This window comes from Microtus ochrogaster, chromosome 2, assembly GCF_000317375.1.
Source record: "Microtus ochrogaster isolate Prairie Vole_2 chromosome 2, MicOch1.0, whole genome shotgun sequence".
NCBI classification, from domain to species: domain Eukaryota; kingdom Metazoa; phylum Chordata; class Mammalia; order Rodentia; family Cricetidae; genus Microtus; species Microtus ochrogaster.
In genome coordinates, this window is record NC_022010.1 from 54907638 (window position 1) to 54917097 (window position 9460).

Here is a 9460-nt window from a genome sequence, read left to right on the forward strand (position 1 = left end):
TCAATATGTAAGAGCTAGCCAATAAGAGGCTGAAACTAATGGGTCAGGCAGTGATTAAAAGAATACAGTTTCCGTGTAATTATTTCGGGGCATAAACTAAGCTAGCCATGTGGGCGGCCGGGTGCCGGGGAAGGCAGCTCCGCCGCTCTTATTTCAACAGTTTGTTTGTTTGTTTTAAGGCAGTGTATCTTAAGTAGCCTTGGCTATCCCAGAACTACCTATGTATGTAGACCAGGCTGGTCTCAAGTACTTGAGATCTACCTGCCTCTGACTCCAAGTGCTGGGACTATGGTTGTGTTCCACCATGTCCTGCTTTCAGGGTTTTTTTTTTTTTTCCCTTATATTTTCCGACTTTTTCAGCAGGTTGATTATTTTCTTTTTTGTGTCCCAGTCCACTTGCATTTATTTCTGTGTTAGGACTTAACAGATTGCCACAGGCAATCTGTTTATTTGACTGCTAGTTTTCAGGGCCTCTATGTTCAAGGGCATGATCTGCATTGTATTCCTAGATGCAATATGGCAGGGCTAGAACATTGCAGCCATAGGTACTGTGTCCTCCAGGAATGAATGTGTCATTTACAGACACACATACACACACACAAATTTTTAGAAAGTGTGTTAAATTTGACTGCCGTATTTTATTATATACAAAGGGTATAAACACACATCTTTAACAAAAATTTAGTTGATTCTGAACATTGGTAGTATATGCCTATAATCCCAGCATAGTGCCAGGCAGATCTCTGAGTTTGAGGCTAGCCTGATCTAAAGAGCTAGTTCTGGAACAGCCAAGGCCACACAAAGAAACCCTGTCTTGAAAAACAAAACAAAAAAGGTTGATTTGACATTAATTGACTTTGCTACAACATATTGTCTTAACTTCAGTTATATATTTTTCATAAAGACCCCTTAAAGGTATAGTCTTCCATATGTACATACACCTTGAGCATTTTTCTCTGAGCTTATTATTCATAAAATATTTGTGAAACTCTTGCTAATAGAAAAACTGTTAATTGTTCAATTGGATAATTTTTCTTTTTCTCATTAAATTTTCCATGTGGGTACAATTGTGCTATTTCAGAAGACCAGATCTTTTAATTAGATCAGTAGGGCATGATAAGTTGCTCCTATTAATGTGCTAATACTGTGTTTTTAATTCAGTTCATCAAGTATTTATTGAGTACTTACATTTGCGCAACCACTGTAGGTGCTAAAGTGAATACTGAAATAGTAAATACTGAGCTCAGCTTGTAAGAAAATTTGGGGAGGCCTGGGGAACATCAGATAATTAAGGGACTCGTTGCAGCATTTGTTTGCCAAATCAACCTGTGATATTATAATAGTTATAGTATTATTAATCATCATCATCATCATCACCATCATTGTCTAGGAAAGACTCATCATTCTCTTTTGCCTGTTGTGTGGCTGATTGGAGCTCTAAACAGCTTTACCTCCCATCCCTGGTGAAAGAGTTCTCACATTAGCTGCTGTCATTTCAGAAACAGCAGAAGCCACAGAGAATGGGGAGAGAAGAATAAACGATGGTACGACTAAGACAGGTACACTTCTGTTTCTGCGCCACATTTAGGACTAATTCCTCTTTAATTATTAGCAACAGAATTTAACTTGGACTAATGTAAGAAAATAGAGCTTTATGGATTGGGAAGGTTAGGAAATGCTCACAGGGCTAAGTCAGCCCCAGCCAGCGTTCCTTCTCGTGCAGGGCGTCTTAGCTGTTAGTGCTGTGCCACACTTCTCTTGGCAGCCCACGTTTGAAGTCCTCCTGAGTTCTAGAGTGGGGTGGAGAAGCTCTTCAAAGGAGGCACAGGATATGTCTTTTTTTTTTTTTTTTTTCCGAGACAGGGTTTCTCTGTAGCTTTGGAGCCTATCCTGGAACTCCCTTTGTAGACCAGGCTGGCCTCGAACTCACAGAGATCCGCCTGCCTCTGCCTCCCGAGTGCTGGGATTAAAGGCGTGCGCCACCACCGCCCAGCCCAAGCTTCAGGTATTTTATACATGGGCTGTGCTTGGCAGTGTTGAGCCTTTGATGAGCTTGCTGTAAGCAGTTTTTGGAATGAAAGTCAGCACTAGCTGAAGAGTAAATGAAAAATAAGAGGAGAGGGGAGCAAGTGTAAGTTAGTTCTTCAAGAAGCCTGGTGCTCAGAGAAAAGGAGACAGGCCCAGAAAAGAAATCATCAAAGCCTTCCAAATGGAGAAAAATGAGTAAGGAAATGTTTGAATGGAAAAGCACCAATAGGGTAAGGAGAGTAAATTATCAAAAAGAGAAAAAAGACATGATGTAAGAGATTACCAAGTAACCAAGATGTTACCAAGTAGAGTTGTAGAGTCCAGAGTACAGAAAGAGGGGTGGTGTTAGCTAGAAATACTAGGAACCTTTGTCATGGACAACAGACTTACCTTGGATTTTGAAGAATTGGTAGGAGTTGGACAAGCCACAAAAGATAAAAAGGTCATTTCAGTGAGAGAAAAGCATGAACTTAGGGAAAAATAAGCTTACCAATAAGGAGAACAGGAAGAGCAAATGTGAGTTGGTTAGGATGGAGAATAAATGTCTGGATGAGCTATTCACCCTTGCTCCTCTGTGTTGTGCCTGATAGATGTGGGTAGGTGAGACTGAAAGCCAGGACCCGGAATTTAGGTGTGATGCAGTTGGGCAGTAGTAAGTTGTTCTTCGGTATTCAGGTAGGATTTGTTCTAGGGTTCCTTCACAGGTACAGAAATTTAAGTATCATTTAGGGAGCTAGACAGATGGCTCAGTGGTTAAGAGTATATATTGTTCTTTCAGTGGACTCCAGTTTGGTTCCCAGCACCCATGTGCAGTGGATCACAACCATATTTAGCTCCATTTCTAGGAATCTGGCACCTCGGGTCTTCTGAAGCACCTGCACTCAGGTGTACATACCCTGCCCCACAGATGCACATGATTTTTTTTTTTTTTTTGGTTTTTCGAGACAGGGTTTCTCTGTGGTTTTGGAGCCTGTCCTGGAACTAGCTCTTGTAGACCAGGCTGGTCTCGAACTCACAGAGATCCGCCTGCCTCTGCCTCCCGAGTGCTGGGATTAAAGGCGTGCGCCACCACCGCCCGGCCAGATGCACATGATTAAAGAAATTAAATAAATCTTAAAAGTCTCATGCACAATAGCATAGTGTTTTCATGTTTGCATAACCTATGCACATTCTCCTATATACTTAAAATTGTTTGTAGATTATTTATAACGTTTTACATAAATTAAATGCTGTAAAAAGTTATATATTATGAAGATGGAATGCAGTCTGAGGAGTGTGTGAAGGTAATTTTATTATTATGGGGACATCATATGGTGTACTCTTATAAGACCAAATGTGTAAGTCTCATGCTGTGCTTTCTTCTCCCAGGCTATAGACCTATCTACCACATTATTGTCATGAGTGTTATAGACAATCATAACATGGTGGTGCTTATGTATAAACATGTGCAAACATAGTAAAATAAGAGGTAATAGAAGTCTTCAGCTCCATCCCAGTGTTAGGAGCCACTGTGGAATATGTGGATGTGAGTAACTAACCATCATTATGCAGTGCATGGCTATATCTACTAATACTGTGATTTCTCTTGAGGTTTATTTTGTGGACATGATCTTGCTATGTTAGGACTATCCTCACACTTTTTATGCTCCTGCCTCAGTGTCCCAAATATTACAATACAGGCCAGTATTGTATTTTACTTTAGAAAATAATAACAAGGGTGAAAATCAGTATGTATATTCAGTATAGCTAAAAATTTCTTGCAATACTTTTGGTTCAAGAATTGTTGGATTCATGGATATAAAACTCTGTGTATAGGGGCTGATGCTGCTGTAAATTCTGGAGCATGAGAAACATGATGGAGTTTGGTGAATTAGAAGGAAGGATCAGTGGAATGTTGGGATGGGAATAAAGCCCATGAAGAGCAAGAAGAGGGTTGAGAGCCAGACGTGTAAAAAGGGCCTGAACTAACATGGTAATGAACAGGGAAAGTAAATGGGATGAAGATGACATCACTTGGTAAAGAGATCTGAATTTATTTTTTTGTTTTGAGATTAGAGCCAGGTTAATTGATAAAATAGGGGCTTTGAATGAGACAATTATGTCTTACAGTGTGAGGCAGTATGTTTCAAATAAGCTTCTTCGTTTGTTTTGAATGGTCTAATTAGAGCTTTGCCCGTCTGCAGATGTAGAGCAAGATGAAAGTTGAAAGGAAGCTTTGTATATATACTATATATACACCAATAGTATATATTATATAATATAATATATCATACAATATAATGGTTTTAGCCAGAAAAAAATCAGGAACCTTTTCTGGAAGAAAACAAACATAAAAGAGAGTAGTGAACATGGGAACTCAAATGAGAAAGAGACAAGGATCCCTACTAAGAAACAAAAATACTTATGAGAAAAGAGTAAGACAACACAAGGGATGGAATTTCAGGAAGATCGTTGATTTGATGGAATTTGTCCTTGGCCTCCAAGAGAGTATTTCTATTGGCTTGAGCAATCCTAAAGTAAATAGTCATGAGCCAGGAAGGATTTGCCAGTGAGGGAGAGAGGAAGTTCTGTGGAGTGAAATGAAGTGGAAGGGTACACAGAAAAAGCAGATTTTTTGTTGAATGTGAAGAAAATCTTTACATTTTAGAAGCAAAAGTTTGAATATAAAGGAAGCAGTAAATTGTTGCTGAGGGAAGAGCTGAGAACTGAGATTTAGCTCTGGGGAATTACAGTGAGGTGAAAGATTTATGGACATAGAAAATAATCCAGTGCAGGGACTCAGAGCAGCTCACACCTGTCTTTTCATGGGGGCTTGGGGGAGAACAAGTTAGCTAACTTGCTAAGCTCCTGCTATGAAGTAGCTGTGTTGCTGGCCTGCTAACTGCACCTGTACAGTCACTATTGTCTTCTGGGGATTGCCGAGAGTCTCCTGACCTCAAGCATGGGGATCTCGAAAGTGATGAGTGCTTGCTGCTAAACTAAATGGCAGATGTCAGCCTTGAGATTTGGTGCTGAGTCTGACATCAGAGGCTGTTTTCATGGCACTGCAAGGGATCACTCACTGGCGTGGGTGAAGGATAAGTCAAGGATACATGATACAATTGTATTAGTGAATACAGTGGTGATGGCTTGGAACCATTTTGGGAGTTGTGTTTTTTTCTGTGTTTTCTTGTATGCACACTAGCCAGCCTGGCCTCAAACCTACAGTAGTGCTCCTGTCTCACCCTCTAGTGTTGGTTAGCAGGCATGTGTGACCACAGCAGGCTCACTTTCCCTTCCCTTTCCTTCCCTCTACTGTCCTTCCTCCTTCTCTTTCCTTACCCCCTTCCCCTGCTTTCCTTTCTATTATTTATTTACTTATTTATATTTGGTTTATTTATTTGTTTTTGTTCTTCAAGGCAGGATTTCTCTGTGTAGTCCTGACTGTCCTAGAATTCTCTTTATAGACCAAGCTGGCTTCAAACTCACAGAGATTCATCTGTCTCTGCCTCCTGAGTGCTGGGATTAATAGTGTGTATGACCACTGCCCAGCCCTTTCTATTAATTATTTACATTTGTTTCTTTTGGGAGGGTACTCTGCTGCCATGGTGGACATCAGAGGACAGCTTGTGGGAGACAGGCCAGTCTCTCCTTCCATCAGGTGGGTCCTGGGGATCTAATTCAGAACTCAGGCACCTTCACCTGCTGAGCTCTCTCTCTCTTTCTCTCTTCTTTTTCTTTTTCATCTTCTCTTCTTCTTCTTCTTCTTCTTCTTCTTCTTCTTCTTCTTCTTCTTCTTCTTCTTCTTCTTCTTCTTCTTCTTTTTATTTTTGGACAGGGTAGACCTGTGAAGTATTTATCTAATTATTCTTTATCAATAAAAATTGGGAATCAGATATTGGGGTAAGAATGCAGCCACCAGTTGCCTTCTACCTCTTCCATTCCTTCCTCTGAAATGACTGAGCGCCTATCTCAGCCCCACCTTACTAGTTCCTGTCTCTTATCTGTCTACAGTCCTCTAAACTCTATGATTAATTTTGGTCTTTTAATGGCTACCTCTGTCCTCTGACTCAAAGCAAGTTTTATTTGTCAGAACACAATCAAAATACCACACAACATCTCCCCTTTTTTGTCTAAATAAAATAGTAAAACTATATACAATAAGTACAATATCTATATACAAATAAATACAGGCAAGAATTACATTAACAAGGTCCAGTCCATTTGCATTTGGCAAATTCAGAGTAAATATTTCATTATCTACCCTCTCTTGCTGAGTCCAAAATTTTGTACCTAATTCACTTAATATCCAAACTTCCATTACTGACCCCAAACTATCTTTTTGTGATTCCCAACCTTATAAACTTTATACCTCTTTTGTGAGTTTCTTTTCTGAATTTGCTTACAAGGAAAACTAAAACTATCTAGTCTTCAGCTCCACCAGAGACCCGAGAAGCAAATATTACATGAGTGAACAGGAATGCAGAGCAAATAACTTCCACATTAAGATATGGCAGAAACAGTTGGCTGCCTGTAAAGTCACCCAAGGTCCTCTATAACCATCTTCAGCCTACAGGCCTATAATATCTGACAGACTTTCCATGAAACAGGGTTCTTAAAGGACTGTCCCTCCTTGTCTTGGCAAAGTTTGGCAGTCACTTTCTTTTGTGTCCTGCTTGTCCAATTTAGACATCATACTGTCAGCAGTCAAGGCAAGGGCACTTTCTTGCCCAGTAGATGTTTGCAACAAAGAAAGTAAACTCCAAATGGACTTTCTTTGTTGCCTATCATCTTCTCTAAAGTAGACTGGTACTGCCAGAAGCAGACATGTCTCATTTTCATAAAAAAAAAAAAAAAAAAACTTATGTTATTGAAATATCGTAAATGCTATAATCTGTAGATCTCTGAAGTGTTTGAACATGACCTGTCTATCAAAAATATATCTCTGTTTGACCTTGAAAACTTAGCTAACATGACTATACATTTGATTGTGATAGGTGACTATTGACCTGTATTTCTTTATTATCCTAAATAGTTTATAATAACTTTCAAGGATTAGAAATTTACATTGCATTGTTAAATTAGCTGTATAGGTACAGTACCTTCAACATGAGTATATATGTATGTACAGTAGGTTCTAACAAGAAACCCTTAAATGTTTTATCAATATACAGAAATGTCTTAAGCAAGAGTAGAAACACATACAGCATAACAAAAATAACCTCAAATTTGTATCAATATAAAAAAATCCATACCAATGTAAAATATTTAAGACTAGTAGTTGTTCTTTTGGTTTAAATTAGGTTCAGTAATCCACCCTTTTATTCTGTCATTTCTGTGTCCCCCTTTTTGTTTTCAGAACAAGATCCCTGAATCTAATCTCCTATGTTCAGCTTTTTTCCTGACCATTACCAGTAACAACTTGTAGCTCATCCCACTAAACCCACACCCTTGAAATTACTTCCTGTTGTCTGGGGTGATGGCATCCTTAGCAGACTCTGAAAAAAGAGGGTTAATTGTCAAGTCCTGGGAAAGCTAGCTTTAGCATTTGTTGTCCAGGCTCTGTGTGATGGGAAAGTGAAGGGCTTATTTTAAGTCCTAGGTGGATTAATCTATTAGGCTGGATCATCTCAGCTGTGCACCCTGAAGTTGTCCTGAGCAGTTTGTAGTCCAAAGCCATTCTTTGGGTGGTGTTGGTCAGCTTAGTGACGTTACCACAATCCAAGTGGAATCGTTGTTATGGGATTTCATTCTCCTTTTGGAGACTTCAAAGGTCACTGTTAGTCATGGTCATGGTTCATTGTAGAAAACTTAAGTATTTAAAATGAAATATGCAGCAGATCTCAGACAGGTTAAAGGACCATAATTTGTTATGTACATCTAGAATACAAAATCTTAATTATTAGTTACCTGATAGAGGCCCAAACCCGAAATCATGTACAGGAAGCTAGATGAAGCTTTTTTTCTAGAATTAGTTAGTACTCTATATGACCATTAATATCATGACAAAAAGTTTAAAGTATAAATATATTAATTTTTATAAATTTTGAGATAATATTTATATCTTAAAAAACTTATAAAGAGTCAAAAATAAAGCCAAAGAATGATGAGGTTAGTGGCAATGGAATAGTCCCATAATTTTGTTTTTTCTTTTATCCCATATCAGGTGGCTCTTATGACATGAAACAGAGATTTTAGACTTTCCTTTAACAAACATGCTTGGGTTTAGAGAAGGAGAGAGTCATGCTCCAACCCCAAATCCAGATTTAATCTTTAATTGAAGTGGGACTCCAAAAATATCATTTGTATTATTTGTCTGTAAAAAACAGCAGAAACAAACATTTGGGGAAATTTATGAAATTTTATCCTGTTGGAGATGTGATCTACCAATAGGCCAATTTACTCTTTTTCGTGGGACATTTTCTCTGGTTGATTTGTCCTTTTTCTTCAAATGTCTCATTTGTCCAGTGATCTTCAGATTCCTTAGTTCAATATCTTCATTTTCCTGAAAAAGACAAAAACAAAACCCTGTCCCAACTGTAACTTTGGGAAATTTCCCTTTTGACAAGTCATATCTGATCAAATGAAAAGCATTTCTTAGTCTTTTAAGTTAGTTTAGATTGAATGGTCACACTCTTGGATGAGCTGTTGTCTTTTCTAATCAAGTTATCTCTCTTGTTCAAATCTAATCTTCATCAATTTTGATGGTATCTATAGCTTTTCTTCTAGTGTGGAAACAAAAGCAAGACCTTTCCGGGTAGTGGTGGCACACACCTTTAATCCCAGCACTCGGGAGGCAGAGACGATGGATCTCTGTGAGTTCGAGGCCAGCCTGGTCTATAGAACGAGTGCCAGGACAAGCACCAAGGCCACAGAGAAACCCTGTCTCAAAAAACAAAAAATAAATAAATAAAATAAAAAGCAAGACCTCATCCCCAGTGTAGCACATTTCCTGGTTTACATTCTGAGGTCAACACATCTTTAATGTATACAGACTGATTTAATTCAGCAGTTTCCTTTTCTAATATCAAGTGTCTGTTCACAGCTGTTATTGTTTTCTCATTAGAATTTAGAAAATGTAAAGTTTCTGTCTGACAGACCTGTCCATTGGTGAGAGTGGGGTGTTGAAGTCCTTCACTATTGATATGTGGGGGTTTGATGTGTGATTTAAGCTTTAGGAACATTTCTTTTACAGATGTGGGTGCTCTTGTATTTGGGGCATAGATGTTCACAGTTGAGACTTCATCTTGATGGATTTTTCCTTTGATGAATATGAAATGTCCTTCTCCATCTATTTTGATAGATACTAGGATAGCTACACCGCTTTCTTCTTAGGTCCATTTGATTGGAAAATCTTCTCCCAATGCTTTACTCTGAGGTAATGTCTGTCTTTGTTCTTTTTTCTTTTCTTTTTTTCTTTTTTTTTTTTTTTTGAGACAGGGTTTCTCTGTGG

The 9460-nt window shown here is 38.6% G+C and overlaps 1 protein-coding gene across 2 annotated transcripts in view; it reads left to right on the forward strand.

Moving 5' to 3' along the window:
• The window catches only part of Usf3 (upstream transcription factor family member 3), a 54200-nt gene that overhangs the window by 10135 nt on the left and 34605 nt on the right, over positions 1-9460 (forward strand). Inside the window, exon 1 of one of the 2 annotated variants that reach the window (XM_013352417.2) lies at positions 1500-1559. The exons of the other annotated variant lie outside the window; for it this stretch is intronic. The gene's annotated coding sequence lies outside the window, so the exon portion shown is untranslated. Of the gene's footprint in view, positions 1-1499; positions 1560-9460 lie in introns of those variants that run through there. 2 annotated transcript variants of the gene reach the window in all.